The sequence below is a fragment of the Chiloscyllium punctatum genome, chromosome 36 (assembly GCF_047496795.1).
Source record: "Chiloscyllium punctatum isolate Juve2018m chromosome 36, sChiPun1.3, whole genome shotgun sequence".
In the NCBI taxonomy this organism is placed as follows: Eukaryota; Metazoa; Chordata; class Chondrichthyes; order Orectolobiformes; family Hemiscylliidae; genus Chiloscyllium; species Chiloscyllium punctatum.
Genome location: NC_092774.1, coordinates 32,345,156 through 32,368,812, shown reverse-complemented (window position 1 = coordinate 32,368,812; position 23,657 = coordinate 32,345,156). Strand labels below are relative to the sequence as shown.

The 23,657-nt window shown below is 46.2% G+C and overlaps 2 non-coding genes across 2 annotated transcripts; one reads left to right on the top strand and one right to left on the bottom strand.

The window, feature by feature from the left end:
* The first annotated feature begins 1,194 nt into the window (after nt 1-1,194).
* On the top strand, nt 1,195-1,266 carry trnaw-cca (transfer RNA tryptophan (anticodon CCA)). Its single transcript has one exon. It is a non-coding gene; the product is annotated as a tRNA-Trp (tRNA).
* Nucleotides 1,267-20,647: 19,381 nt separating this feature from the next.
* On the bottom strand, nt 20,648-20,719 carry trnaw-cca (transfer RNA tryptophan (anticodon CCA)). The gene has a single exon. It is a non-coding gene; the product is annotated as a tRNA-Trp (tRNA).
* Between the last annotated feature and the right edge of the window lie 2,938 nt (nt 20,720-23,657).

Sequence of the window (23,657 nt, the reverse complement as noted above, 5' to 3'; positions counted from 1 at the left end):
CGTGGTGCATTTCTCTCATGGAGGGACGGTATATAGTTTTGATTCAGCAGAAAAGGCGAAGGGCTTTGTGAATTCTCTGAATTAAAGGACTCAGGTCGGGGTGAAGGCGGGACATCATGACAGACAATGCTACTTTTTGCCCCTTTTTGTTGTGGTTATTGGCTTTATATGTACTGCCTTAATGTAAAACTGGAATTATTTAGTAAAACGGTCAGTTAGGTCTTGTCTGGGGCCTTTTTTCACTGCTGTCCTTTTGTTTTTGGATTGAGGGTGGCTATATCTGTGGTTAAGATGTATGGAGAAGGCGTATGGGGAGATGGGCATCGATTGTTAACTCTCAGAATGTAAATAATATGTTTTTTTCAATCTGTGAATTGCCTGGCTCTTGGGGCACAACCTCAGCGGGAAGGAGCCGGGATGGTGGCAAGAGAACTGCTCACAATGTGGTCTCATCTACAATGGGGAAAATGAAGCCTAAAACTGGGTGACTGCTGCACAGAACATCGACATTCTGCCCGCAAAAAGAACCTGAGCTTCCAGTTGCCTGCCAATTCCACACCCCACCCTGTTCCCTGGCCAACATCTCTGTCTCAGGTTTACTGTAGTGTTCCAGCGATGTTCAGCACCAGCAGAACGAAGAGCATCGAATATTTCACTTGGGGACCATACATCCTCCGGTCCCAATATCGAATTCAATAATTCTAGGGCCTGAAATCGTTAGTATCCTCGTCCCTTCCACACACACCAAGCCTTGTTATCACACAGTCTGTCATTACACACTACCTATTATTAGCCACGAACAGTCTCCATTCACCCTCCCACACAGATCGTTATCAACTCCCTTTCCTGTCCAACAGTTCTTCCCTCGCTTTGGGCTGTGTCCTGATCTATCATTTACTGCATCCGTCTTCCTCCCACAATATCTCCTGCATATAAACCAACGTTTTCCCGATCACCATCAGTTCTGTGGAAGGGTCACCGGCAACTCCTGTTTTTTTTGTTTCAGATATACAGCATCAGCAGTTCTTTCAGCTTTTTATTGAGGTAGAGTTGGAAATCGTTTCGAGAGACAGAAGGAGACGGGGGAGAGACAGAACAGACATGAACTGTTAATCTCCGTTGTTATTCATAACGTAAAATCATTGCGGCGCGATCACTTTCCTTAAGCATGAATAAAGCTCACCAGTCGTTCATGAGCTTGTGGCGCAACGGTAGCGCGTCTGACTCCAGATCAGAAGGTTGCGTGTTCGAATCACGTCAGGCTCACTGACTTCGACTTCTTATATTTCAAATCAAGAAAGGAGCACGTTCACTCCGGATATCTGTTGAGCCAAGTCTTCTTTACGGAAACTTTCAATCACACGTGAAGCTTTGCTGTCAGTTTGATTTGTGAACACCGTGTCAGGGAGGTGGTGTGCCTATTGTTTGGGTAAATGCTCAGCTCCCCCAGTTCATCACGGGATTTAAACACAGCCGCCTCCCTCTGGGCAGCCGCTTCGTTCAGTCGGTGACAGCGCGGTGTGAATAACATAATACCGATATTTTTACAACATAATCCAGAGACTCCCAGCTTTATGTTTCAATCTATCAGGAGAGTGACAGCGAGTGCAGATAGAAATGTTTCCCACCAACAGCAAATCCTTTCCTCTCACTGGACACAGTTAAAATTATCGTTATTCAACAGAAGGAGCGGAAACTACAGTCTGACGGCCTCTCTCCACATTAACGGTGAGACTGAATTTTATAAACGGCGTCAGTAAAATCCAATGGCAAACACTGATTTGGTTCAATCGATTATTTTGCCAAGCGTAATTCATCAAGGGGTTGCTGCTGTGTGAAACTGCGTGAGGAATTAACGCAGGGCCTCCTGCGCATGGAACACACCGCAACTGATGTGTTTCACCTTCACCAGTTTACTCCTATCTCGGAGAAGAGAGGTTTGATGATTCGGATCATAGCAGCCAGAAAGAGATCAAGAGAAGAGCACTCAGACCTTCACAAGCTTATCACCACAGCTGGGCCATCGTGGCCCGTGTATCAGTATGGGACAGTAATCTGCATCTACTGACTGGAAGCACAGCAAATTGGAGTGCTGGTGGGACTATCACACAGGAGAAAACGGCTTCAACCTATCAACTGGAGTGGCTCCCAATGCGCAACTCCGCTCACCTCAACTGAATAACTGTCAACAAATTACTCAGTGATTCAAAGGAATACTCCGTTTTGAATCTGTATTGTGGCATGTACCTTCGTGAATGATGTCAAAACACCTTCATTGATGTGATGGAGTATCCTGTTGGGCAGAATATGTCCGTTGTCATATTTCCTATGTTCCATTGATCCAAGTCCGGTTTCACTCAGAATCACAAAATGCGCAGACTGAGGCCATGCAGCCCACCTTAGATCTGCTGGTTAAACAATTATTTCACTTCCCCGCTTCCTGAAGTATCACCCTCAGAATTGAGCGTAATACAGGTGGAGGTTTCATTCAGACACGGATTGCGCGGGCGAAAAATCTGCAATACTTGTTCTCACTTTCAACACGTATTTCCCTTCGCCGTGTTCACTGCAATGGCAGCTCTGCGTCGTCCCTAATTCAGGCAGTCCGATCTTATTTAACGAAGCGGCTTTTGAGAAAATTCATCGGGCATTTTTGCTCAGGTCAATTTAAGGATTGATGGTTCGCCTGGGATCGGAACGCGGGAACTCTCACACGGCTGCATATGCTCGAAGACCCAAAGCTAGAATCATATCCCAGAGTAACGAGCCACCAGCCATGGGTCCAGCCACCTCCCAAAGCAGCTGAGAACAGGAGAAGACCACTCAGACCTCCAAAAGCACGTAACTTGAATAGTGTGAGTTTCGCGACAGTATCGGTACGGGGCACTGAAACACTCAGGAGGCCGTTTGAAAGGCAAGATGCAGAACAGAGTACCATCACAAACGAAGGTCGTTCAAGGAGGCAGTGAACAATAGCAGAGGATGGCTTCGATACAACGACCTCTGGGTTATGGGCCCAGCACGCCCCCGCTGCGCCACTCGGCTCCTACGCTCGGCGCGCCGCTCCGCTCCAAAGGCCCCTTCAGCCTTTCGTCTGGCGCGTGGCATGCACGTTCGAGACTGATGTCAAAGATCTTCACTGCTGTCGTCTGATATGGTGTTGCGCAGACGTATGGAGGCTGTGTAAACATCAACTTTTTATAACTTCCCACATTCTCTTGTGATTTCACTCTAAATAGACGCCATGCGGCCCACCTTCGCTCTGCTGGGTCGACACAGTAAGTACACGTGGGTCTCTATTCGTATCATTCTCTTGCCTTCTCCATGTAATTCTGCAGATTATTACTTTAAACATGATCACCGAATTCCCGTTTGCGTCTAATGAATCTGCCTCTTTGTCAGTGTCAGTTAGGGATTTACTGACCCCAACCACTCCCTGTACGAAAGCATTCTTCCTAATGTCACTTTCGGTTCTTTTCCTCATGCCTTTAAAACTCTGCCGAATCGTTGCCGATCCTTTCAGACGTAGGAACATTTTGACTACATTACTTTCTCTGTCTAGACTTCGCATGACTTGAAAAGCTTCAATCGGGCCAGATTTCAAACTTCCGTACTCCGAAGAGAGCTGTCCCAAATTTCCAACCGACCCTCATCGCTGACATCCCTCAAACACTGCACGACTCACGTCAACTTATTCAACGCTACCTCCAATCATTTCACTTCGCTGCTTTCTGTCCCATTGGTCCTCCAGGGAGCCCAACCTCGTTTTACGAAGGTGCTTCTTGAGAAAATTAAACAAGCACTTTCGCGCGATTCACTAAAATCAGGCTCGTCTGGGATTTGAACCCGGGATCTCTCGCACGTCTGCGTCGACAAAGACCCAAAGCGGGAATCATACCCCTAGACCAACGAGCCACACGGTCGGCGCACCGGCGTCCCTGCCCCCGCCCTACCTCTTGAACCAGCTGAGTCTTGCTCTGAGTAAAGTTCCAGTTGACATTGAACAGGCTGGGGCTGTTTTCTCTGGAACGTCGGAGGTTGGAGGGTGACTTTATGGAGGTTTACAAAATTATGAGGGGCATGGATAGGATAAATAGGCAAAGTCTTTTCCCTGGGGTCGGGGAGTCAAGAACTAGAGGGCTTTAGGGTTTAGGTGAGAGGGGAAAGATAGAAAAGAGACCTAAGGGGCAACCTTTTCACGCCGAGCGTGGTGCGTGTATGGAATGGGCTGCCAGAGAAAGTGGCGGAGATTGGTACAATTGCAACATTTAAGAGGTGTTTGGATGGATATATGAATAGGAAGGGTTTGGAGGTATATGGGCCGGGTGCTGGCAGCTGGGATTAGATTGGGGTGGGATATCTGGTCGGCATGGACGGGTTGGACCGAAGGGTCTGTTTCCATGCTGTACATCTCTATGACTGTATGAACAGCTGCTTCTCATTCTGTCTCTCTGCTGCCGTTTGCCCGTCCCCAGGAACCGGGCCCTCTCTACTGGCAGAAAATTAAACCGTTTTCTTTCTCAACTTTTCTCTGACACCGGAGTGACCAGTGACAAGTATTGCCCTCCTCAACATAGGGCACAGAGAACCGGAGAAGACCCCTCAGACCTCCACGAGTGTGTCATCTCAACTCTGCATACTGGGCCTGTGTATCAATGTGAAATATTTACGTCGAAGTTTTTTGGGAAGCAGATCAGAAGGCGAGGTGCACAACAGTGCGCCGTTATGCGGGAAAGCTGCTAAACTCGACATTGAGTGAATAGGGAAGATGGTTTCCCTTCTGGGTTTTGCTCCCATCGCGCACCGGCAGACATGTCGGCGACGAACAAATATTAACTCTGTCAAAATTGCCACATTCTGTTTTTACGAACTGTGATTTCACTCAGAAGCACAATTTACCTGCTCCCTCCAGAATATCCTTCCAGGCTCGAACATACCTTCCAGGTGAAGCAGCACTTTACCTGCACATTTGCCGCAACCTATTCTACTGCATTCGCTCGTCCTCGTGAGTTTAAATCTCTGCCGAATCACAATAGATCCTTTCAGGCATGGGAGCATTTTAACAGCATTATTTCCTGTTTCTCGGCCCCTACTGACTTGGAAAACTTCGGTTCTCCGAGGAGAGCTGGCCGAATTTTTCAACCTACCTTGATTGCTGACATTTTTACCTTATTCCTAAAACATCGCACCACTCACGTCAACCTGTTCAACGCGATCTCCAACCATTTCACGTCTCTGTTTTCTGCCTCTTTCATCCTCCAGACAGCCCAACCTCGCTTCACCAAGGTGCTTTTTGAGAAAATTAGTGGGGCATTTTTGCACAAATCAAGTTAAGCGACGCAGCCTTGACTGGGATTTGAATCTAGGACCGCACACAAGTCTGCACAGTTAAAGAGTCTACTTGGGATCATGCCCCTAGACCAACAAGCCAAAGAGCAGCTCTTTCCTCATTCACCACACACCTCTTGAGCCAGTTGAGACTTGCTTAGTGTGAAATACATTTGACATTGCTCTCTGAATTGCAAGAGACGAAGAGTTTCCAGAACAGCTGCTTCTCATTCTGTCTCCTTGCTGTATTTTGACCCCGTCCCCAAGGACCCGGCTCCCTCTACTGTTTCGAAACTTTTCTCTGACACCTGAGTGGCCAGTGACAAGTATTGCCCTCCTCAACATAGGATACAGTGAACAGGAGACCACTCAGAAGTTGTCACCTCAACTGTACACATTGGGCCAGTATATCATTGTGAAATATTTATGTCGAAGCTTTTTTTGGGAAGTGGATGAGAAGACAAGGTGCAGAACAGAGCGCCGTTATACGGGAAAGCTGCTAAAGACGACGTTGAATGAATAGGAGAGAACGGTCTCTCTTTTGGGTTACGGTCCCGACACGCACGCGTTGTGCCATTCTCCTGCATTGCTCGGCAGTTTTTCCAGAGAAGTATTTAGCTTTTCATCTGGCGTGTGGCAGGCACGTTTGAGAATGACGTCAGGAGATCTTCACTGCTGTCGTGTCATATGCCGTTGTGCAGACATATCGTCGATGTGCAAAAATAAACTCTGTCTAAATTCCCACATTCTGTTTTTCGAAATATGATTTTGCTCAGAATTACTAATTTTCAAAACTAGCAACATTCAAACTTTAACAAAGTGCTCATAGAAATGATCAGTGAACACCTGGAAGAAATTCTTCCAAACTTACCTGGGGAATTTCGCTTTGAGGGGTCTTGAACTTTAAGTGGAAGGAAGGGAAGTTTGCCTCGAGGCTGTTTAATGTGGAGATGTGTTCCCCATGTAAACTGGTCGTAGTTAACCATCCCAGTGCTTCCCGATGCAGGGCTGTCTGACCCCCAGGGAGGTTTACTTGTAGCAACTGGAGTGAATCCAGAGAGGGAGCAGATTCTGCAAAGGTGCTCAAATACTTTCTATCTCTATTTTAGGTATTTTCCTTGTGTATTCCCTCAGTTTGGCACGTATGCAGTTTGCACCCTGGAAAATGACTGCTTTTTTCCTCATGTTCGCAATTAAAAGTGTAGTTTCTCATGGAACTGAGCCGCATTGAAAGGAGTGTCATATTGATATATATATGTACACGTATTTAGTTTAGGATTAGATTAGATTTGAATTAAGTTTTCCTCTAAACACACCTGAGCCTATCTGGCTGCATGAGGGATTTCAGGTTTCTGTGTGCTGGGTATTATGTGATCAGCAGGCATCTGGCAAACTACAGGAACTGCCACCTATGTTATGTTCGTTTAAGTGTACTGCCAATGATCACTTATTTTGTGATTTTCTTTCCAGGAAGACGTGCCGAAAGAAATCTGAAAACAAATGAAACATCAACTTCTGACAGAGCCGCTTGATTCATTGGGACTTGAATATCAGCAACCATTCCAATCAAGAAGACATGGTTGCTTTTGTTTGCTTGAGAGATTTTGGACACTGGTGTGGCAGGAAGAACACTGAGACACCGAGTGAGGGAGATTCAGTGCGCTGACTGTGAAAAGTGCTTTACACCATTTACTCAGCTTTGGGGAATCAAAGTCTCATCCCTCACAGTGGGAAAGACTATGTCCCCGTTCTGATTGTAATTTCAAACCCAGACCAACACAAGGAAAGCTCCACCAATGGAGAAATTTTGGAAATGTGGGGACTGAGGGAAAGGATTCCCTTCCCCATCCGTGTTGGAAACCCACAGACGTATTCCCAGCGGGGAGAGGCCATTCACCTGCTCGGTGTGCAGGAAGGGCTTCAGTCGGATCAGCCATCTGGAGACGCACGAATGGGTCCACAAGTGAGAGAAGCCATTCACGTGCCCCATGTACGGAAGGGGGTTCACTCAGTCAGCTGCACTGCTGACCCACCAGTGGGTCCACACCGGAGTGAGGCCGTTCACCTGCTGTCAGTGCCGGAAGAGCTTCACCTGCTCCTCCCACCTGTGAAGGCACCAGCGCGTTCACGTGCCATTGCAGGGGGATGGAAGGGGCGATGGCCGATCGCCGCTAACAGCCCAGCTCTGGGGATTCTCAGGTTCGAATCCCGTCGCAGCAGACGGCAGAATTGGGATTCGGTCAGTAATCTGGACTTCAGAATCTAAGGATGAAACCGTTTTTAGAGGGCAAAAACCCATCTGATTCATTCATGTCCTTTTCAGTGATGGAAACTGCCGTTGCGCGAAAGGATTCACTCAGTCGTCCCAGCTGCATGCTTTACCCGGCTGTACGAAGGATCCAGTTACAAAGGGACAACTGAACGAACCAATAATAAAGAAAGTGTGGTGGGGGGAGTGGGAGGTGAGTATGCGCACTTTGAGCTTGAGGTGCTTTTTTTTAAAGAAAAGCTACTTTTTGTACGCCTTGTGATGTGGAGATCTGAAGCTGTAACAAAGTTGGGTCGCAGTAAAGGTTACCTGAACTTACTGCCAGGCTTAAACTATTTCAGAATCCTGAAGAGGAGTTGTTGGACTCGAAATTTTAACTCTGCTTTCTCTCCACAGATGCTTCCAGTCCTGCTGAGTTTTTCCAGTGTTCTCAGTTTTTGTTTCAGATTTCCAGCATCCACAGTTCTTTGTCTTATTTATCAAATTCAATTCTAGCCCTTCACAAGTGTCTGGAACTTCATCTCCCTGATCTACAAACTGTTCCCTTACCCTAGAAATGACCGCTACCTCCTTATCAAAGTAGACCCCTTTGTTGCAAAATGATTGTTCAATTCTGTGACCAAAATTATTGCATTCGTAATTACTTACACCAGGGACTCTCAATATCTCAGGCCAGAGCACAGCTCGATTATTTCAGACAGTACATTTATGTGATTTGATGCAATTCCCTATTCCTTACTTTGCCAGCGTGTTGCTGGGAATGGAGGGTTTGAATTAAGAAGAAGCTGGGACATTTTTCCAACAGAGCCGAGGAAGTTGACAGATAACTTTATCGAGATTTTTAAAATCAGGAGGGGAACAGATAAGGTGTCATTTCCAGGAGGCTCAGAATATTTTGTTGCTCCAGAAGGTGTGAAAGGGGGTCAAAGCTTCAACAGAAATCTAGCAGAGCTGAGAACAGACAACATTTAACTCTGTGGGAACAGGGAGATCAGAGGACAGAGAAATCAGGACCTGAAATCCGAGCTGACACCAAACTACCATGTTATCAGTGCTTTGATTAGCAGTGCCCACCCTCTACCTTTACTGAGCCTCTCACTCGACTTGAATGCCACATCTCCCCTCTATATTCCGGATCCAATCCTTGTCATTCTGAAGCCATATCTCTGTAAGGAGTCTCAGATCATAATTATTCTCTTCAATGTGTGCAGTCAATCAATTCGCTTTTTTTACAATGCAGCTTTTAGTTTTATTTTTTGTGATGGTGAGAATCCAGCTTTGATTGCTCATACATTTATTCTCCTTGTCCCTTTCTCTCATTCTCTGGTGTTTGGTTTCCACATCACTACATTGCTCACTGCTCTTGATTTCGATTGGCTATGCTAAATTGCCTAGTGTCCAGGGATGTGCAGGTGAGGTGGGTTAGCCATGGGAAACGCAGGGTGATCGTTTCAAAGTAATAGAAGGAGTAGGCCATTTGGCCCATCGACCCTGCTCCGCCATTCATTACAATCATGGCGGATCGATCAATCGTTTCAGCTCCTCCTAATTGCATTATCCCAACTTCCCTTAATTCCCTTACTACACAAAAAAAAACCCATCCAACAGTGTCTTAATGAAGCTGCCTCTACTGCTTCTTTGAGCACAGAATTCCATTAATTTACCATTAACCGCATAGGTCCTGCCCTGAGTTGCCTCATCAAAATACAACAGCTCATATTTGTCTAAATTAAACTCCATCCACTACTCCTTGGCCCATTGGCTCATCTGATCAATTATAATTTATATTAAACTTTCTTTCCAACCTTATTCCCTAAAAGCTGAAAATCTCCACCCCACACTCTCACCCTCCATTCTCAATTTGTTGAGTCTAATCACGGATGTCCTCATCCTGAAGTGTTTGATTCATGCTGATTAACAGGCCCACATTCAAGGGAGATCTAACTGAAACGTACAGAACATTGAACGGCCTGGACAGAGTGGACATTGGGAAGATGTTTTCATTGGGAGGAGAGACTAATACCCATGGGCATAGCCTTAGCATAAAGGGAGAATGGAGATTAGGAGAAACTTCTTTAGCCAGAGAGTGGTGAATCTATGGAATTCATTGTCACAGAAAACTGTGGAGGCCAGGTCACTGAGTATGTTTAACATTGAGGTAGAGATGGACAGCATAGAAACAGACTGTTTGATCCAACTTGTCCATGCTGACCAACTATCACAACCCAATCTAGTCCCACCTGACAGCACACGGCCCCATATCCCTCCAAACACTCCCTATTCATACACCTACCCAAATGCCTTTTAATTGTTGCAATCGTACTAGCCTTCAACACTTCCTCTGGCAGATCATTCAATAAACGTACCATTCTCTGCGTCAAAAAGTTGCCCCTTAGATCTCTTTTGTATCTTTCCCCTCTAACGCGAAACCCATGCCCTCTCCTTCTGGACACCCCCACCCCAGGAAACGACTTTGTTTATTAATCCTATCCATGCCCCTCATGATTTTATACACGTACAGTTACGACGTTCAAAAGACATTTGGATAAGTGCATGAATACGAAAGGTTGGAAGGGTTATGGGCCAAACACTGGTAGGTGGGACGAGTTTAGTTTGAGAACATACTCAGCATGGACTAGTTGGATGAAGGGTCTGTTCAGTACTGTCTGACTCTGTGACTGATCTGTACTGGTCTTAAAACCATTTTCTTACCTCCCCCTATAAGCATCCACTTCTTTGTTGTTCAAAACTCAGATGAACTTCGCGTTGAATATGTTCAATGACCCCACTTCTGAACTCAATTCCTCTTCGTAATATACCACTTGCCTTGCTCATTGCCTGCTGCATCTGCCCGACAGCTGGCATTGACTGGTGTGGAGGGACTCTGAGACCCCTTAGTGCATCCATACATCATTCCTGATGAAGGACTTGTGCCCGAAACGTTCACTGTCCTGTTCCTCAGATGCTGCCTGACCTGTTGTGCTTTTCCAGTGCCACATTTTTCGACTTTCACCTCTAGTCCTCACTTTCTCCACATTCCAAGATATAATCATTTTAACAATGCACTGCTATTTTTTTTAAACAGCAAAGGCTATAACTTCACATTGCGGAACTGCACTTGCCATGTGTTTGCCAATTGAGACACAGACCTGGACCAACTTCGGGAAGAGGCAAAAGACTGAGTTCTGAACAAAAACCGTAGCACACTCAAAACGTCAGCTCTGTTTCCCTTTCCACGGATGCTGCTCGACCCGTTGGCTTTCTGCAATATTCGCTGTGTTTGTTTGACACAAATGCTGCTTTCCATTAAAGAACTTCAATCCCTGTCCTCTGGTCACTGACCCTAGTCAGTGGCAATAGGTTCTTCTGATCATTAACCTACCCATTCACACCACGTCTTCTCCCATCATTGACAACAGCCCCTGGAAATCTCCAGTTAACCTTCTTTGCTCCAAAGAGAACATTCCCAAACTTGGGATTGGAAATTGCTCATCCCTGGACATGATGCAAATGTTACAATGGGGAAGAGGTTGTGTCAAAATATCGTCAGTTAGCAGGTGGAAAAATGTTCAGGAAGTAAAACACAAATCCCAGTCTCCAGCTTTGTGAATCTTTCGAAACTCTTTGGGAAGTGGAATTAGAGGAGAATGAAGGATGAACTGACGGACTGAGCAGAGACAGTCCAGACACCATCCCCTTGTTTAAGAGGCTGATTGACTCCTATATTCTCGGGACCTGAACTGATCCGAGACATTGAAAGAATTCTCTGCACATCAGGAATTCAAACCCCTTCTCGGCTCGGGGCCAATGAGAAAATTCAGGAAGAGGCAAACACTGAAAGGCTCGGAGGGCGATGGCCCCGGTGGTGGAGAGCTCGTTCCTCGTGACATGGATGTGCCTGCAGATGGTGGGATCAGGCTGTCCCCATGTCTCCACAATGAATGTCCAAGGCTTTATTATGGAAAAGTAAAACTGATAGAAGACAATGGTAATTTTGGGCGGGGCGGGTTGAATTATGAATTGATTAGTAGGTTCCTCAAAGACACTGTGCACGGAGCTCTTGGACCTGTCTCTGTGGCGCAATTGGTCAGCGCGTTCGGCTGTTAACCGAAAAGTTGGTGGTTCGAGACCAACCAGCGACAGCGTGTTACTTGTTCTCGCTCCTACCGCTTTCTTGGCTACGAAAGTGCACGTTTTTAATGGTGTCAGGAAAATGTTTCCCAAACGGAAATCTATTCCACTGAGGCAGCACAAAGGGGTTTCTGAATTGATTGAATTTCTAACATAAATGACTGCGGATGCTGAGAATCCGAGACAGAAAGCGAAACTGCTGGAGAAACTCAGCAGGTTTGGCTGGACCTGCTTGAGGAAAAAAACGAGTTCTGAAATGTTGTCTCTGATTCTCTTTCCACAGATGCTGCCTGACCTGCGGAGTTGTTCCTGCAATTTCTGTTTTTGTTTTGAACTGAACGTCCATTTCATCTACCGGGATGAAACACGCAGACTCGCCATTTGCAGAAATTTAACCCTTTCGAAACCTGAGAAGTGATTGCATTCAAACAAACTCTGCAAGGATTCACTTTTTCTCAGCTCCACAGGCAGAGAGACCTGGGAAATGAAGCTGTCAGTGTGGTTCTGTATTGGTGGGCCGAGTGGTGAATGCGATGGACATGAAATCCATTGCGGTTTCCCCACGCTGGTGTGAACCCTGCCGACTACAGTTGAGAAACGACGTCAAAAAGAAAGGGAGATTACTCCACGGTTTTTTTAAAGATGCAAATCAGTGGAGGGGTTGAAGTATTTCAATCACATTGGGACTGGTCGGGAATTTGTAGCCCACTGCCTGTCAGGGTGGAACAAGCAGATACCCACAGAGCTGCTATTGAGGCGATGAGCCAAGAGTTTGGAAATGACATCGAACAGTGAGGGGCGTGAAGTCGTAATCGAAGTTAAGCAGGCACCTGAGGACAAAGGTGTTTTATTTGCCAGTGAAAGATACTGCTTCACAAAGTTGGGACTATGGAAGGGAAGCAGTGACGGTGATTATCTTTGGTTGTTCACATTGTGAATGTTCCCATTGCTGCGCATGTCCGTGTTAACGTCAGAACTCTGCAGCATGGCGGCGTCAGATCCGCACAGTGACAGGGGCGCAATGGATGACGCATCTGACTCCACCTACCTGTTTGAAATGCAGCTCACAGCTTCTTCACACACCCCAATTAATCTTTCTCATTGTCCTGAAGCCGGCATACGGTTTGAATTCCTGAACTGCGGGAATGAGACTCGTTTCACTGTGTCGCGTCAGTAAGTGTCCCTGAGAACATTAGAGTCAAGTCATAGCGCTGTCAGAGGAGGGGAAGCTGAAATAGTCCCACACGCTGCTCACGGGCACATTTCACTTTCCCCAACTCACCGCCCCAACACTGCGGCTCTTGGGAGTGGAAAGGGAACAAACACCAAAACCCAGTCTCAGCTTTGTAAATCTTCAGGAAATAAGAACACGGTACATCCCTTCGGGTCTTCCATCCTGGGCTGACAGCGTTGATTTTAAATGGCTGTCCAGTCAGTGCCGATTCGTTTCGGCTAAAAAAAATCTTCCTTTTCTTATCCCAGCATTTCTTGCCACAGAGAACTGTGAGGCAGAGTTCATGTATATATTTCCTTGTATAGTATTTTGTAAATAACATTCGTTTGCTGGTTGTTTGTATCGGGTATTTCAGGTTCATTAGCCCCTGTTTAAGTGAGTTGGTCGGTTTGTGGGCTACCATGATGCTGAGAGGGTTGAATTGTCTGGACATCATTTCCCAGATGTCTTTAATGTAAAGTAATGTGGCTAAGGTTTCTGCAGACGTTGTGTCTGCTTGTGTCAGTTTGTTGATGTGAAATCGGCACACTGGGTTTATTGGGTAGGCAAAAGTGAGGACTGCAGATGCTGGAAACCAGAGTTTAGATCAGAGTGGTGCTGGAAAAGCACAGCAGGTCAGACAGCTTCCGACGAGGAGGAAAATCAATGTTTCGGGCAAAAGCCCTTCATCAGGAATAGAAGCAGGACCCCTCCAGAGTGGAGAGATAAATTGGGGGTGGGTTGTGCTGGGCCGAAGGTAGCAAAAAGTACAATAGGTGAATCGGGGTGGGGATGGAGGTGACAGATCAGAGAGGAGGGTGGAGCGGATAGGTGGGGAGGGAGATTGGCACGTAGGACAGGTCATGAGGACAGCGCTCAGCTGGAAGGTTGGAACTGAGGTAAGGTGGAGGGAGGGGAAATGAGGAAACTGGTGCAGACCACATTGATGCTCTGGGGATGAATGTATCCGAGGCAGAAGTTGGGACGTTCTTCCTCCAGGCATCGGGTGGGGAGGGAGCAGCGATGGAGGAGGCCCAGGACATGCATGTCCCTGGCAGAGTGGGAAGGGGAAGTTGAAATGTTGGGCCACAGGGCAATGGGGTTGATTGTTGCGGGTGTCCTGGAGATGTTCCCTCAAACGCTGTGACTTGAATCTGTGGCGGGGCTCCAGTCTCCCCAATGTAGAGGTGACCGCATCGGGAGCAATGGATACACGAAATGACATTGGTGTTCGCCTTCTAACTTGGTGACCCGGGTTCGACTTCCGGGCAGGGAAGCAATTTTCAGGAGAGCTGTCAAACTTTGCCTATGTCTAGCTGGTGGTCTAGTGGTTAGGATTCGGCGCTTTCACCGCTGCGGCCCGGGTTTAATTCCCGGTCAGGGTAGCAATTTTCAGCGTGTTGCTTGGCTATCCATTCTCCTTAAAAGCGCTGTACAGTTACTTATTGGTCTTCGGAGTCACTGGGTGCTGCAGTGTGTCGTGTTTCGTTGAAACAGTGCCCTCGTTCAGATTTGTTTGTATGTGCAGAGATGATTACTTCTGTACCTAAGGACTTGGTTCGCGTGTGCTGTTTTCCTGTAGAGGCTATTTTGAATTTAGCATTGATTGTTCGGTCGACTGTGACATCTAGAAATGGCACTTTGTTGTTGTTCTCCTCTTTTGTGAATTTTATGCCAGTAAGGAGATTGTTGATGGTGTTGTACGTTTCCTCTAATTTGTTTCATTTTTTTGATGACAGAAGTGTTTCATGGGCGTTTCGTTGATTTGTTTGTAGGGCTTGTTACTGAATATGAAGTGGGTGGTAAGGCACAGTTCCACGAGGTTAACAGTGTTATCTTTGCTGCTGAAGTTGGTTCTGTGTTTTCGTCTTTAGTTCTTCGAGTAGTGTCTTCAGTTTTCTTTGTTCACGTTGATGTTAATGGATGTGAACAGGGCTGTTATGTCAAAGGACAACATTATTCCATCCTCTGCTATCTTCGTGTCTTTGGTGTTCGGGAATTCTTGGATGGAGTAAATGGAGTGGCATGAATCTTCGACTTGGTGTTTTAGTCCTCAGTGGAGGTCTTTGACTAGTCTGTACATTGGTGTTCCAAGTCGTGAGACTATGGCCTGAGGGGGGCTCCTAGTTTGAAAAAGAGGAGAACAACAATAAACTGCATCTGAAGCACAGATGTCACAGTAGAGCGAACAGTCAATGGGGAACTTCAAACTAGCATCTACAGAAAAACAACACACACAAACCAAATGCTTAAACACAGAAGCAATCATCCCAACACACACAAACGAAGCTGCATCAGGACATTATTTCAACCAGCCACTACACACCGCAGCACAGAGAAACTACGAAGACCACAAGAGAAATACGTATATAGTGTATTTAAGGAGAACGCGTCCCCAATAAACCCATTTCGCCGATTTCTCAGTGATGCTTCCAAGCTCACTCTCAAAAATTCGGTTTTTCCCTCCATTTATTCCTGTTTGTTTTTTGTTGGTTTTGAAAGCGTTCCCAATCCTCTGACTGAGTATTGGAGTTGGGAAGGTAAAAACAATGACTGCAGATGCTGGAAACCAGATTCTGGATTAGTGGTGCTGGAAGAGCACAGCAGTTCAGGCAGCATCCAAGTAGCTTCGAAATCGACGTTTCAGGCAAAAGCCCTTCGTCAGGAATAAAGGCAGTGAGCCTGAAGCATGGAGAGATAAGCTTATGTCTCCATGCTTCAGGCTCACTGCCTTTATTCCTGACGAAGGGCTTTTGCCGGAAACGTCGATTTCGAAGCTGCTTGAATGCTGCCTGAATTGGAGTTGGGAAGTTATGTTGTGGCTGTACAGGACATTGGTGAGACCACTTTTAGAATATTGTGTGCAATTCTGGTGTCCCTCCAATCAGAAGGATTTTGTGAAATTTGAAAGGGTTCTGAAGCACCAATGGGCCCATAGAGGGGAAGAGGCCCTTCTGTTCCCCTGAGTGTAGGAAGGGCTTCAATGATTCCCATGCCCTGCTGACGCACCAGTTGGTCCACACCGGGGAAGGCTGTTCTCTGGCCCAAAGTGCGAGATGGCCTTCAGCAGTTCTTCCCACCTGTTGAGACACCAGTGGGTCCACACTGAGAGGCCGTTCTTCTGCCCCAACTGCAGGAGGGGCATTGCTCTTTCCTCCGACATACTGGCCCATTGGTGTGTCCAAATGGTAGAGAGGTCGTTCAGTTGCCCTATGTGCAGAAAGGCCTTCAGCAATTCCTCGGCCCTGCTGAGGCACCAGTCTATCCACACCGGGGAGAAGCCGTTCTCCTGCCCCGAATGTGGGAAGGTCTTTACCTGCTCCTCCACACTGCTGAATCACCAGCTGGACCACACGGGGGTTTGGGGGGTGGGGGAGAGTGGCGGAGGAGGGGAGATCATTCTGCTGCCCTAAGTGTGGGAAAGCCTTCAGCAATTCCTTTGCCCTACTGAAGCACCAATGTGCCCACACCTGGGAGATGCCCTCCAGCTGGTCCGAGTGTGGGAAGAGGTTCATGTTTTACTACAACTTGCGGAAGCACCAGCGGGAGCACCAGCTCTCCCAGCAATCAGATCCTACCAGTGATGATGCCTTCAGTCACCTCCCAGGTCTGAACCTCCTGCCAGTTCTGACAGTGGGTGCAGTGGGAGAGTAGGTGGGCTGTTTTAGTCTTCTGCTGGACTGCAATTGCCTTCCCGACACCCCACAATCACAACTCCATGATGGCTCAGGGTTAGCACTGCTGCCTCATGGCACCAGGAACCCAGGAACAATTCCACCCTTGGGAGTCTGTGTGCAAGTTATGGAGGGTAGGAAAATGGATCTGAGTTGGTTAGTTTTCGGAAGATCAGTGCAGATGTGTTCGGCTGAAGGACCTGTTTTTCCACATTGTGGGGGTGCTATGATTCTATGAGCTTTGCCTTCAGTGGACACTGTTGCTCATTGAGCCCGGGACTGCACATTGCCAATGAAATGAACCAGAGAAACCTAAGATCGCAGACCATCGGAGAAGAAGTTTGGCCTACTCTGCCATTCGTTAGTAACAGAAGTATTGGATGAGATTAGCTACAGTGTGGAAACAGGCCATTCATTCCAACAAGTCCACATCGACCCTCCGAAGAGTAACCCATCCAGACCCATTTCCCTCTGACTAATGTACCTAACTCTATGGGCAATTAAGCATGGCCCATCCACATGACCTGCACATCTTTGGTTTATGGAAGAAAACAGGACCACCCAGAGAAAACTCACTCAGGCATTGGGGGAAAGTGCAAATTCCTCACAGACAGCCACCCAAGGCTGCAATCAAATCTGGGTCCCCGGCACTGTGAGGCTGCAGTGGTATTCACTGAGCCACTACATATTGCAACCCGAAGTTGGCAAGCCGGGGGTTTGGAGAATACAGCAAGCCAGGCAGCACGAGGATGTGGAGTAGTCAGCGTTTTGGGTATTAACCCTTCTTCATGACTGAAAGAGTGACTTATCTATGAGAAAGGATTTACATGAATGTTGCTGGGGGCTGGAGGGTTTGAGCTGCAGGGAGCGGCTGAATAGCATGGGGTTGTTTTCACTGGAGCATCGGAGGCAGAGAAGTGACCTAATAGCGGTTATAAAATCATGAGGGGCATGGACAGTGTAATAGACAATGTCCTTTCCTTGAGCAGGGGAGTCCAGAACTAGAGAGCATAAGTTTAGGGTAAGAGGCGAAACAAATTAAAGGGACAACTTCTTCATGCAGAGGGTGGTATATATATGAAATGAGCTGCCAGAGTATATGGGTCAGGTGCTGTCAAATGGGACTAGATTAATATAGGATATCAGGTCAGCATGGACAAGTTGGACCAAAGGGTCTGTTTCCATGCTGTAAGTGTCTCTGACTACTGGTCCTGATGTAAGTTTAAAATAGAGTCCAAGTAACTTTGAATAGTTCAATCTTGTTGAGATCACCTCCTGAAAAGTTTCAGATGAATCCCTCTGAGAGATACTGTTTAAACATGCTGAGTTGGACAAAGTATCCCATCAAGTTCAACACAAACCCAGAGTTGAAGAAGTCAGAAGTCAGAACACCAAGGGGACCAAAACTGATCACAATATTCCAGGTGCAGCCTCATCAACGTCCTGTATTCCTGCAACATAACTTGCCAACATCTATACTCAATTCCCGAACTGATGAAGGCCAGTGTGCTGAAACCTTTCTTCACTGCCTTGTGTACCGATGTAATCAGAGATATAGGACCTACTTTAAACTGATCCACGAACCAGCTGCTGGGAGCACAGAAGTAGAGTAGTGCTGCGTGAGTGTGCTGGGTAGATAACCCAGAGGACGATGGGTAAAAACCATGTGATTCTATTGCTCAATGTCTCTGTAAGCTGCTTTCATATACAAAGGTTCTCTGTTCTGTATCTTGCCTTTGCATCTGCTTCCCAAAGCTTCTTCAGTGGAGGCGTGGCCGCTGGAGCCCAGGAGTTCAACAACCCCCCGGCGCTGGAGGATGGTCTAAGCTCCAATAAGCGAGAGGGGGCGGCGGGGGGGAGGGGGGGGGTAAGGCTGGAAGCTGGATTTGCTCAATGCTTGCATTTTTAACTCATTTAAATGGTACCTACTGTATGGGGCTATGGTTTACATTAAAACCGAAGGATCATATCAGAGTGTTTATATTTAGCAGTGGTAGTTGATAAAATGCACACTCTGGGGGAGCACTTTCTATGATGCTGCATTTCTCGCCTTCTGCCCTTCCCCCATTTCTTATCTCCCATCTTGATTTTATATTTTTTTGGTCAAATTTAATTTCAGATTAATCAGACTTGCGATTCACTGTGTGCTATTAATTTGTTTGTTCGAATATTTCAAGTCAAAATTAATGCTGTAATTTAATTTCTGATGTCAGAGTTTGACATTGAATGTGCAGGTGTGAATACCAGTAAGTTGTGAAAATAAATCAAGAACTTGTGGTTTTTAACAAAAAGAGCAGTTCACTGATATTCATGGCATCGGCTCATTTGGGAGTGATGATTCAAATCTGACCAACAAACCGTTTCATGCAGTCATCCAATTGAATAAAAATTTTCTTTAATTTAATAAAAGAAAATAATTCTGGCAGGCTAAGACTTATGCAATCTATTTATAAGATTATGTCCATTGCTCGCAATATGGTCTCAACCACACTGGGGAAACTGGATGCCAACTAACCGAATATTTCAGGGAACAACTCTTGGACTCCAATTCTAACCGACACACCGCCCTGTGGCTGAACACTTTATCCCACCCTCCTCTTGCTTATCTCTCCACGCTTCAGGCTCACTGCCTTATTCCTGATGAAGGGCTTTTGCCCGAAACGTCGATTTCGCTGCTCGTTGGATGCTGTCTGAACTGCTGTGCTCTTCCAGCACCACTATTCCAGTATTTGGTTTTCAGCATCTGCAGTCATTGTTTTTACCACTTTAACTCCCCCTCCCATTCCACCAAGGACATGCAAGTCCTGGGCCTCCTCCACTGCCAACCTCTTGCTACCCGACACTTGTAGGAAAAACACCTCAACTTCTGCTTTAGGACCCTCCAACTACATGGTATCAATGCAGTTTTCATCAGTTTCCTTATTTCCTCTCCCCCACCTTGTCCCAGATCCAACCTTCCAATTAGACACCAACCTCTTGACCTGTCATACCTGTCCACCTTGCTTCTCACCTATTTATTCCACCCTCATCTCTGACCTATCACCATCAATCCCTACCTCCATCTACCTATTGCACTCCCAGCTGCCTTCCCTCCAGCCCCACTTCCTTCCTATTTATCTCTCAGCCCCCTTGGGCCACCCTTTATTCCTGATGAAGAGCTTATGCTCTAAACCAAGACTGTGATGAAGCAACATCCTCAACAAATAGGAAATAGCTCCCAAGTCAGATTTCATCCCCTCTTCTGTTTCCCAGTTCTTTCAGAAATAAGGAATGTCTTTTTCTTCCACTAGAAAGTGGTCTTCCACTTTACGCTGTCTGAAGTGTTATGCTACACCACTACTTCAGACACCTTTTAAGAATCCTTTCAACCTGTTTTTCTAACAATTGTGGAGGTGACTAAAGCAAACATTTCACCTCTCCTCAATGTCCCATTTCTCCTCCTATGAGCCATTTTGTCATGTTGTCTATGTTACAAGCAGCCGAGTGCACTTGGTTTCTGAATTGAAATTTGGCCATTGAAGTGAACAGGATTAATATTTATCGATGGCTAGCTGTGTTTGCACTAACTGTAATTATCTACCAATACGATGTCTTTTGTTCCACCAAAACTGGAAACACTGATCTGTGTTTATATTGCAGTCGGATGTAGAACATTATCCCAGCGATCTTCACGTTATTATTGTTTACTGAGGTCATAACATCATTGTGTGGCAGTTTGATGTGACTAAAACCTAGATGGCAATCTCTAGATTATGTTGTAAAAATATCAGTATGATGTTATTCACACCCCACGGTCACCAACTTTGTTTAAATCCCGTGATGAACAGTTTGTGTTTTACTTCTCACATTGCGGGGAGCTGAGCATTTACCCAAACAATGGGCACACCACCTCTCTGACACAGTGTTCACAAATCAAACTGACAGCAAAGATTCACGGGTGATCGAAAGTTTCCGCAAAGAAGATTTGGCTTAACAGATATACGGAGTGAACGTGCTCCTTTCTTGATGTGAAATGTAAGAAGTTGATTGCAGTGAGCCTGACGTGATTTGAACACGCAACCTTCTGATCTGGAGTCAGACGCGCTACCGTTGCGCCACAAGCTCACGAGCAGCTGATAGCCTCTATTCATGCTTAAGGGAAGTGATCGCATTACAATGATTTTACGTTTATGTCTGTTCTGTCTCTCCCCCCTCTCTTTCTGTCTCTCTCAACAATTTCCAACTCTCTCTCAATAAAAATCTGAAAGAACTGCGGATGCTGTATATCAGGAACAAAAAACAGGAGTTGCCGGTGACCCTTCCACAGAACAGATGGTGATTGGGAAAATGTCGGTTTATATTCAGGAGATATTGTGGGAGGAAGGCGGAGATCAGGACAGAGCCCAAAGCGAAGGAAGATCTGTTGGACAGAAAAAGGTGTTGATAACGATCTGTGTGGGAGGGTGAATAACTGTTAATGGAGACTGTTCGTGGCTAAGTAGTGTGGAATGACAGACTATGTGATAACAAGGCTTGGTGTGTGTGGAAGGGCTGGGGATACTATGGAGTTCAGGCCCTAGAAGTACTGAGTTCGGTATTGGTACCGGAGGGATGTATGGTCCCCAAGTGTAATATTCGGTGTTCTTCGTTCTGCTGGTGCTGAGCTTCGCTGGGACAATACAGCAAACCTGAGACAGAGATGTTGGCCAGGGAACAGGGTGGGGTGTGGAATTGGCAGGCAACTGGAAGCTCAGGGTCTTTTTTGCCGGCAGAACGTAGATGTTCTGTGCAGCAGTCACCCAGTTTATGCTTCGTTTTACCCAATGTAGATGAGGCCACATTGTGAGCAGCAAATGCAGTAGACTGGGTTGTGGGTAGTTCAGGTAAAGTGCCGCTTCACCTGGAAGGTAAGTTTGGCCCCTTGGATAGCGAGGAGGGAGCAGGTAAATGGGCTGGTGTCACACATTCAGCAGTTGCAGGGGAAAGTTTACTTTGAGAAAATCCTAGACTTGAACTCTCAAATCTCTTTGCATTTCGGATTTCTGAATTTTCTTCCCAAATCCTTCTGTTCCATCAGTGACTGTCTGGTGTCAGGGCAGCACCAGTGATTTCCTGACATATGGATTGTATTTGGGGATACCAAGTAATGTCAGGAATTGCGAGTATCTCAGGAGCAATCATTATTCCTGGAGGAGGCAGAGAGGAATGTGGTGTGGTCCTGTAAACTCCAGAACTTTGATAACTTCATGAGGCAGCAATAAATCTTTCTGAACCAAGAAACGAAAGGGCCAATGAGAAACTGCTACAAAGGAGTTAACAAATAACATACATTAACTATCGCTGGGAAGGAGGAGGCAAAACAATGAGCTGTTTCTTTGGACAGATGAGATAATGGTGTTTAATAAATGTGTGGCAAAAGGACAATTAATTCTGCCTGTAGAAGGAAGGCCTTGTCGTAAACGGGTTAATCGCAGGACAGGCTGTTTCAAACAGGTGGAAACCCCTCAAGGATAAGAAGGTAAGCTACAGACCTGAGGTCTCCAGAATTGTGGGGAGGTGGTGTCAGAATCTAAAGAAACGTGACACCACAAATTTGAAAGTGAGGGAACTCCACCAGAAATCAACTCCAGAATGGTTTAGCAGCAGTACTTGGAAGAACAACACTGCATCAAACCCCTGTAAAGTTCCAGAGATGGGCACTGTTGGTGGAAACAATGTTAAATTCCACCATCACTTGGGTGATAGCCAAGATGGCGGGGTGGGGTTGGCGGGGGGTGGGGAGGGGGGTGGGGGAGGTTCGTGGGGAGAGAGAGGCTGAACTTGCTCACTTGAGGGATTTTATTTTTCGGTTGCTACCTACAATAAAGTGTAAATCATTGTTTCAACAGTTGGTTGTCTGTGCAGTTTGAGTCAGTATTCAAATTAAAGCGATTCACCCACAACCAGAGTGAGAGGCTCGGATTAATAATGACTCCTTTGCATTCAGCAGGACGGCACATCAATACTGTTATAAAGCGAATGCTGAATCCCCTTCCCTCTCTGAGATCTCAAACCGAAACACCAAAAGAGGAGTGCATTGCCCTATAATCTATAAAATTAGTGTGGAAAGTGGTGTCATCTGCTCTAGTCTTAAAAACAAAAATAAATCCCTGTCACTTTAAAATCAAGGAAAAGTAATTTACGTATCCAATTTGAATGGAGAACAACTGAACTAAACTATTAACAAACCAAATAAATCCCTTCGAACTACTGACAATTCTGGCATAAAACAGGATTCTTGCTGTTCCAATAAATACAAGACCCACTAATATAACAAGAAATAGAATTTAGTTTCTCAGATTACAGCCAGGTTACATGTCTTCCAGGATATTCTATTCATCCTTCTATTGAATCTTTTGTCAGGAATGTCTCCTCCAATTCCTGCCCTTCTGGTTTTTTTGTAAATGATGCTGACTCATTCACAGATGACTGTCAGGGCGGATTTCGCTGTCGAGTGCTGAGGACTAGACACGGTGGGCAGCACGGTGGCACGCTGCCTCACAGCGCCAGAGATCTGGGTTCAATTCCCGTCTCAGGCGACTCTCTGTGTGGAGTTTGCACGTTCTCCCCGTGTCTGCGTGGGTTTCCTCCGGGTGCTCCGGTTTCCTCCCACACTCCAAAGATGTGCAGGTCAGGTGAATTAGCCATGCTAAATTGCCCGTAGTGTTAGGTAAGGGGTAAGTGTAGGGATATGGGTGGGTTGCGCTTCGGTGGGTGCGGTGTGGACTTGTTGGGCCGAAGGGCCTGTTTCCACACTGTAAGTAATCTAATCTAAAAACTCTTAGCTCTAGCAATGGGGAGTTAGCTCTGGGGCTCTGTCCTTGATGCGATATTGAGTTTTTACAATAGGATTGGTCCTCTGTTGTCAGGTTTAGATTTAATAGGTTCTGGTAGTCAAAGGACCTGATTTAAATTAATTGTCGAAATTGAAATGTCATTATCTTGGCCCGCTAACTGTACGAACTTTTGATAGAAATGTTTCAGCTTGTGTGCTTTCTGTTGTGATGATGTTACTCCTTTCAGA